This window comes from Chinchilla lanigera, unplaced genomic scaffold (genome assembly GCF_000276665.1).
Source record: "Chinchilla lanigera isolate Chin_1 unplaced genomic scaffold, ChiLan1.0 scaffold00080, whole genome shotgun sequence".
Classification (NCBI taxonomy): domain Eukaryota; kingdom Metazoa; phylum Chordata; class Mammalia; order Rodentia; family Chinchillidae; genus Chinchilla; species Chinchilla lanigera.
Window position 1 is genome coordinate 7,058,513 of NW_004955481.1, and position 8,927 is coordinate 7,067,439.

At 46.4% G+C, this 8,927-nt stretch overlaps 1 long non-coding RNA gene across 1 annotated transcript in view; it reads right to left on the minus strand.

Annotated features, from left to right (window-relative positions):
• LOC102023358 overlaps positions 1-8,910 on the minus strand; it is a 23,035-nt gene extending 14,125 nt beyond the window's left edge. The window contains exons 1-2 of the long non-coding RNA XR_263788.2: positions 8,792-8,910; positions 3,752-3,810 (exon numbers count right to left, since the gene is read on the minus strand). This is a non-coding gene — a long non-coding RNA (uncharacterized LOC102023358). The remainder of the gene's footprint in view (positions 1-3,751; positions 3,811-8,791) is intronic.
• Positions 8,911-8,927: the final 17 nt, after the last annotated feature.

Consider the following 8,927-nt stretch of genomic DNA (forward strand, 5'->3'; position numbering starts at 1 on the left):
AAAAAAAAGACAGAAGTAGCTCTGTTAGAGATGAAGTCCAATAGGCTAGATATGCTGTGGTCACCTTGGACAAAACTATTTTGGCCAAAACTCTCCTGTGGGGATGATCTGCACAGCAAACTGCTTCCTGCTGCTGTTTGGACACCTGCCACCAAGGACATAAAATAATCCAGTCCAGAGGCCTAGGCCCCCTCTGGGGATCAGACTGACTAAAACATCAATCCCAGTCATCAGACCTGCCCCCACCATATGTTCTGCAAACTCAAGCCACTGTACTGGCACTCGTACCCCTGAAGCCAGTTCAGGCTTCAGCATCTGTGTCACCAGCCCCAACCTCCCATTCTCTACCCATACTGAGAAGACAATAAAAGTTTGTAGGGTCCTGCTGTAAAAAATCATCCCTAGATATGGCCTACCCTTTATCACTGGCAATGATAACGACCTGCATTTGTAGCAGAGGTAACTCAAAAACCAGATTCACACACATATCACCCAGGTACATACTAACTACCTCTACAAGTTTCAGAAATCCAGCCTTAGATCCACCGAAAAATTTACCGGGATAGCTCCTCCACGTACTCAAAGCCCTGCTCTGGTTACTCTGGATGCTGATCAGTCCATGCATGGCCGAAGCCTGAGGACATCATTCACAGGATTGTTCCACACCTACTTCCCTTGATTTTTGTGTCTTTTCAGGCTACTTATCCCAGTCTTGCTTCCCCACCCCCTACTAGCTGTGTTTTTTGCCTTAACGTCTATGGATGGCTGCCCCAAGAGAATAGAATAATCAAATAGTTAACCAAGATTCGCTCCTAGATCAGACTAACTCCTTTACTACCTTGCCAAGTAATGTTACAAAACAGGTAGGCCTAAATTATCTGTTCCTAAAAACAGTTTAGGAAAAAACTCTGTAATAAGATAATCTTGGGGAGCTTGGCTAGAGCCCATCCTAGGATCACTGACAACCCTAACGTTGCTGCTTCTAGTTGGGCCTTGTCTCAGAAGATCACATGTAATGTGCCCAGCAAAGATTTACAGAAACTAAAAGGCGGGGGGAAATGTAACAGAAAACTCCCCCCCAGCCAGTGTGCTTCAGCTTCTTAGTTGACCTAAATCATAGTTCCTATCCTAGTTTCAGTTGCTTCTGGTCCCTTAGAAATGGCTGGTCACTGTGATGCATAGCTGGTCACGATGATGCACATTGTATAACCAATCCCCAACTGACAAGCCACTCTGCCTCTGTACTTCCTGCTCGCTTATCCCATGTAAGCCCTAGACCAGCAGAGATCAGGGCCTGATATTCTGGGAGTGATCCTTATCAGTGCCCATCCATGTAAAATAAATCTGCCTCCAAATCCTGGGTGTCATTTTGGTGTTTCTGTCTGCTAGTGCATTGGGAAAACTGAGGCAGGAAGATTGTCATGAGTTCGAGTCAGCCTGAACTTCATAGCGAGACCCTGTCCCCTCCCCACCAAAAAAAGTTCATTGTTCTGGGATTGAACTCAGAGCCTTGAAGGTGCTAGGCATGTGCTCTGCCACTGAAGTCACTGCATCCCTCTTATTTATTTGTTTATTTATTTATTTTTGAGACAGGGTCTCCGTATGCAGTTCAGGCTGGCCTTGAGCTCACTTTGTAACCCAGGCTGACCTCCAACTCACAATGATCTTCCTGCCTCAGCCTCCCGAGTGCTGGGATTACAGGCATGCACCACCATACCCGGCTTATCCCTCTTTATTTTGAAATGGGCTTCTCAGGCTTCCTGGCTATGACCTTCTCAGGTGTAGTAGGTATCTGCTCTTCTTCTGAGACAGGACTTTGATAAATTCCCAGGCCAGTCTCAAACTTCCAATCTTTTTCTGCCTTTTCTGCCTTAGCCTCCAAAGTAGCTGGAATAACGGGTGGGCACCACCAGGCCTGTCTACTGTGCATCTGTTAGTACACTTTGAGCGCAGCCAGTCACATAGGTGAATCACAAGCATGCTGACTGAAAGAAGCCACATGTTTAAATATGAGATAAAAATGGGTCAAGACTAATCTAAAGTGATAAAACACAGGTTCCATTTGAGGGCTGATTACTGAAGAGTTAATGGGCCTTTTTTTTTTTTTAAATCTTTTTGAGACAGGGCCTTACTATGCAGTTCAGGCTGGCCTTGAGCTCACTTTGTAGCCCAGGCTGGTCTCGAACTCACAACGATCCTCCTGCTTCAGCCTCCCGAGTGCTGGGATTATAGGTGCCTGGCTATGGGCCTTTTGGATTGCTGGCTATACAGTACTTTATCTATTTAAAGCTGTGGGTGCTAGTTAAACATTTATGTGCACTTTGTAAAACCCACCAGGATGCATGCTTATGACCTGTGCACTTTTCTATATTTGTTATGCTGTAATAAAATGTTACTTGAAAGTTTACTTCCCCTAATGGCTTTGAGCTAGATGTACATCATTGAAGATTTGAATGTTTAGTGACATTTTTAGGTCATAGGGGCGGGAACACTTGACCTAGTTCTCTGTCCCATTCGCAACCCTCAGTGATTTTTTTTTTTTTATAGAGGGAAGACAATTAGTCCTATTAGTCATGGCCTGAGAGAAATTTTGAGGTTTCTTTTTTCTGTATGATAGTATATTTTATTGTCTTTCAGCATTGCAAAGAACTAAAATTATTAAGCAAATAATCAAAATAAGAAAAAAACCAACACACACAACATTCTAGTCTTGAGAACCAGAATCAGCATATTTAAGCTCATGCTCCACCGCGGCTACATATTATATATTTATCTCAGTTTTTTCCTGTTGAACAGTTTTCCTTTTTACAAAATAAAACTCAGCCGGGCATGGTGGCACACGCCTGTAATCCCAGCACTCACGAGGCTGAGGCAGGAGGATTGTTGTGAGTTTGAGACCAGCCTGAACTGCATAGCGAGACCCTGTCTCAAAAAAACAAACAAAACTCAAAGTTCCACCCTTGAATGACTGTTGCAGAAATCAAAGTATATAAATCATTGTTAAGCTACACAGTGCCATACAATGAGAGACATTACTAATTGGATAATTGGTTATAAAGTTGAAGATGAAATGTGATTTTCTCAGAAACAACCTCAAGAGGCAAACCCCCAGATGCGTTGTAGCATGCCGCCTCATGTGGTTGATGTAGGCATAACTTGCGGTCTCAGAGCCCGGTTTTTAAAGCCCAGTTCCTTCAGGGACACTTCCCCTCAACGTTCAAATTTCCAACAGATGTCACTCTAATCCCTTTAGTTGTAGCTGGAACTAAACCTCTAAGACTAACTTCTCCCTCCGTGCTTCCGGCAAGGGTCTAACATGGGAGCAATGATCTTGTGTCCGCTTAGGACCTGTTTACTGGCTCTTTAGATTTCATGGGCTGCATTTTTCCATTCTCTGGGTTGCTGTATTTTATTCAGAATGCAAATTCACATAAACGACTGTCTGTATAATGATGGCCTCAATTCCACTCAATTCAGCCATCCATCTTTAAAAAATTATGGCAAATCTCGTACATTTGAATGCACAGTTCAGTGGCATTTAGTCCATTCCCAATGTGCCGCAGTCACCGCTATCTAGGGCCAGAGCCTTTCTAACACCCCCAAAGCAAACCTCAGGCACATTGGCAGTCATTCTCCAGTCGCCGCCCCCCACCAAAAAAACCTCTGCTCTGCTTCCTGTCTCTGTGGTTTGACCTATCTTACGTATTTCATAGAAAAGAATCAACCAACATATTTTGGGTCCAATACACACCTTGCTTCAAGGTTACAAAGGTGAATATGGCAATCTGCGCTTCACCAGATCACTGCTGACTGGAACAAAACAGATAAAAAGAGCTACAGTGATAGTTGTTATAATAGAAATATGAGTATTTTTGTGGGAACATAGGTGCAGGAGATAAAGGCAAGCTGTAAGAAGTCACATTTGAATCTGAGTGTGGGGATACACTTCCTAGACGGATGGGGGCTGGTGTAGGGGGGAGAGGGCTATGGTAGGAGGGGGAGCAACATAACTAAGGCACAACAGCGGGGAGTGGGACAGCCCTATGCTCAAAGGAGCTCAATGAAGCAAACACCAAGCATCACCACCCCAGGACCTTTGCACTTCCTCTCATCATTTCCTGAATGCTTTTCCTCTCAGGTGTAGGGTTGGCTTGACCCCTTCCTTACTGGTCACCTCATCAGGGAGGACTTCCTTGACCTCTTTATTTACAATAACACCTTTTATCCTTCTCTATCCTTTTATTCCTTATATCATTATCACTCCCCAACCACACTGTGTATATGTACATTCATTTCTCCCCAGCACCCACCACCTGTGTGCTGGGCACACAGTAGGTGCCCCATAAATACTGCACTTAATGAATGGATGAGCACATAGTTCACAATATTGGATTAGGGAGTCTCTCTGGATGCCAAGCTGATTCCTGTCGTTGATGGCAAAGTGAAATTGGTACTGGGAATGGAACTCAGGACCTTATGCTTGCCAGGCAGGCACTTGTGCCACTGAGCTATATCCCTGACAAAGTGAAATTGAATATAGAAATATACAGGTCAACTCCACCAGATTCTTTGGCACGTCACTGGACTGTTTGCTTTTTCACTTGCCTTCCTGTTCTTTCTTTTAAAAGGGAAAATGCGGTTGTGACCCCAAGTCCTCTCACTTTATTAATTTTTTTATTGATACCCATGTCTGTTTATTTAGCAAACGCTTACTGAATCCCTGCTATGTAGCAGGCAGGTGCTGGGGTTACAGCCAAGAATGCAACAGGCAACCCCTGTGCTAGCAAAGCCCAGAACAGCAAGGGAGACCAGCAAACCAGCAAGCAAGCACAGAAGAATGCGATGCGCAAAAACACAACTCTAAAGATGGAAGAAAAAAAACCACTGGGTACAAAAGACAATCATTACATTATGTACAGTAGCAAAAACTGGTAGAAATCCATCTGTCCAACAGTGAAGGAATATACACAGATTATTACACTGTCATTAAAATGATCTCATGACACAGCCATAATAATGGGATTAAGATGTGTGTAGCCGGGTGTGGTAATCCCAGCACTTGGGAGGCTGAGGCAGGAGGATCGTTGTGCGTTTGAGACTATCCTGGGCTACAAAGTGAGCTCAAGGCCAGCCTGAACTGCATAGCGAGATGCTGTCTCAAAAAGACAAAACAAAAAGACAAAAAAAAAAATGTGTAGAGAAGTATAAGAGGGATAAAAGTTTTATGAGGACTACAGTCTCAATCACATTAGTGTATGCACCAAGGACCAGAAAGAAACCCACAAAAATGTAGCAGTATGATTCCAAGTATATTAGGTTGAACTGCATGACACTGCCATTTTTCGAAGTCAAGTTTATCTGATTCAATCCGATGTATTGGTAGAAAGGGTCCAACGCAGACTTGGCTTTAAATCTCAGCTGCAGTACTACGCATTACCCACCATGCATCATCTCAGTTGTGTAACCTTGAACAAATTTACTTAGCTTCTCTGTGGGTCACAGTTGCCTCATCTGTAAAATGGGCATAAAACTACACTTCAAGGTATGGGAAAGATTAAAGGGAGTATTTCGTGGAAGCAGCTGGGCACACTGCAGTCCTTGAGTAAATGGTGGCCATGATTATGAGTGGTTTTTCTTTCTTTACTCTATTTCCTACATTTCCTATAATTGGGTCTGGGGATTTAGCTCAGCGGCACAGCACCTGCCTGGCAAGCATGAGGTTGTGAGTTCGATTCCTGGTACCGAAAAAACAAACAAACAAACAAAAAACCAAAAAAGCCTATAATCATAGTTTTCTTCAAAATTTTAAGACTAATCAACATAAATAACCATTTAAACTCACAAAAGCATCCTACACTGTTCCCTGGGGATCGTGAGCCTCTTCCTGGGAATGCAGCCAGGGGCTTTCTTCCAGCCCTGCTGCAGCTCCACTCCACTCAGCGGGGGAGGCAGCGCTCTGAGGACACAGCAGCATGTCAGCACTCAAAGGACCCTGCGAGCTTTACTTACAGAGGACATTCCGTCCCTCACCCCAGCCTGGCCCAGCACCCCAGAGAGACCGCTTCAACCCACCATGCACCGCCAGCCCTCGGTCATGTCATCTTTGGATCAGCCTCTGGTTCCTGACCACAGACGCTGAGCTCAACTCTTATCCAGGACCCAGGAGTAGGCTACAGAGTTTCCATTTGGGGCAATGAAAGTTTGGGGAATAAATAGTAGTGAAAAGAAAGGGTACAAACTTGGAGTTAGGTATAAGATGACCAAGTCCTGGGGATCTAATGTACAGCCTGGGTGGTGATGGATGTTGTTATTTGATTATGATCATCACTATACAATGTTTATGCGTATCAAACCATCACATTGTACTCATTAAATGAATACAGAAACGCTGGGCGTGGTGGCACATGCCTGTAATCCAGCACTTGGGAGGCTGAGACAGGAGGATCGCTATGAGTTCCAAGCCACCCTGAACTATAAAAAAGTGTATATGAAAGCAAACAAAAAATCAAGCCCGAAGGGAGTGGGTTTCATGAAATAACCTGGGAATGGGGGACACCAAGATAACAGACCTATGTTTAAGCCCCTGCTTGCTCTTTGACTCAGTGACTTTGGGTGATTCAACTCTGAGGTTCAACTTCTCTTTTGCAAGGTGGCTGCCAGCCTGCTGCCCTCAGCGGGGGATCTTGCAGCTCAGGTTATTGAACTGCAGGAAACTCTTCTGAGGAGCACTCAGCAAGTGTCCACTAGCACTCCCACCCCCACCAAACAGGAAGCAAAAGCCTCTCACAACAAAACAACAGAGGTTTTGCTGTTGTTTGTTTTCTTTTTTAATTCTAAGGATGCCTGAAATTCTGTGCTTTGATTCCTGTTCAAGGAAAACCAAAAATAAGGAGAGGAAGCAGGAAAACTTAAGGAGACTTCCCAATCCCTGGCTCTTCGGCAGGCGAGAGACATGCACAACGTTTTCCGTAGGTTGATTCTGGGAGACCTCCAGGGAGGGGACAGTGAGTCAGGATGCAGAGAAGAGCAAGGTCACAATTTTGCCCCGGCACTGTCCTCAGGAGCAATGTCCTCGGCTTGTCCCTCTTCATCCCCCACCCCTTCCCTCTGCCTTCACACTTTAGGTTGGCTTTCCCACCTTTCTCCTGGGACATTTCTTTTCCTCTTTGTTCATCCAAAGCAGCCAGAAATGAATCATCTCGCTTGCTTAGCCTCACGGCCCCTGGCCCCAAATGGCTCTGTCACTCTGCCCTCTGGGGCTGTCCCTGGGCTAGGCCTCACCCGCCTCCACACAGTCGAGACCCCACATGGCTGGTTGTTATAGGAATGCTTCTGCTTCCTCCCTCTGGGCTGGCCGCTTGACCTCTTCTACTCTAGGGATGATGGGAAATGACACAAAGCACTCCAGACGACAACTCCACAAGCTGACCGGGGGACAGGGAAGGAAGGCAACCACTGTGTTTTGAGAACTTTACGTGCCATCTCAAAGACCCTATTAGGTAGATCTCAATATCTTGGTTTTACAGATGATGAGGAGCCCAAGGCTTAGAGAAGCAGAGGAACTTGTCCAAAGCGGAACAGCTAGAAAGTAACGGAGCCAACAGTCGAAAACTGAATATGTGGATTCCTGGATTCATTGCATTATATCACCCTGGGGTGTGTGTAGCATACGAGTGCAGGCAGGTCAGCCAGACTATCAGGTGTCATCCATCAGGATGGAAACCCAACAGCCCTGTACATTAAGCCGTACTTGTGGGATGGCTGGGTGCTCACATACAGAGGAGAGGGTTAGTGTGTACCAGGAGCCCCATGGTCGCTCAGGACGGTGACATGGAGGCAAGGGGCTTGACGAGACGCTCAGCTTCAAGGTCACCTGAGCGCTGCCCACACCTCCTGGTGATGGAACTTCACCTTACCCCACTGTGTCCAGGTTCATCCACTTCCTGATGAACACAGGCATGCAACTCGTTTTTGGAATTTAAAAATCGTGCTGAGTGTGGTGGTGCACACCTGTAATCCCAGCACTCAAGAGGCTGAGGCAGGAGGATCACAGGGAGTTTGAGGCCAGCCTGGGGTACATATGGAGACCCTGTCTAAAAATAAATAAGTAGCCGGGTGTGGGGGTGCGCGCCTGTAATCCCAGCATTTGGGAGGCTGAAGCAGGTGGATTGTTGCGAGTTTCAGGCCAGTCTGGGCTACAAAGTGAGCTCAAGGTCAGCCTGAACTGCATAGCGAGACCCTGTCTCAAAATAAATAAATAAATAAAAATAAATATGTGTGCAGGTGTGGGATATGGTGTCACATGTCTGTGATTCTGTCTACTGGGAGGGGTTGAAGCAGGAAGATGGGGAGATGGGGCTGCCAATCTGGGCAACCTAGTGACTCGGTGAGATCCTGTTTTGAAATAAAATTTTAAGAAGGGCTGAGGATGTGGGTCAGTGGTAGTGCGCCCGCCTAGCTTTGCTGGAGGCCCTGGGTTCAATCCTGAGCACCAGGGCAAAACCCCCGCCCCAAAAAAAAAAAAAAAAAAAACAAAAGGAAAGAGAAAAAGTGCGGGTGCTGGTTTTAGGAGCCACGAGGGTCACAGAAATAATCCACAGACAAGAAGCTCTAGGGAGGGCAACTCCGTCGTGTGTGTTCGGCAGCGGGGTGGAATTCACACAAGCACTGCACATGAATGAGCACAGTGCGAGGTGGCCAAAGGGAAGACGGTGGGACACCACCTGCGGAGGGCCTCCTGGGAGGTGGCACTTTCCCAGGGCCACATCTCCCAGGAGGTGTAAGATCTTACCTCTGGAGAACGCTCTATCAGAAGTTAGATGGTTCGGTTTTCCCCAGGCGCTCCGAGACGCGCGCAAGCCCGTCCTGCGGGCCGACAGCGCTGGAAACTGAGGCGCCGCGAGGCGGAGCCCGCGGAGGGCGGGGCG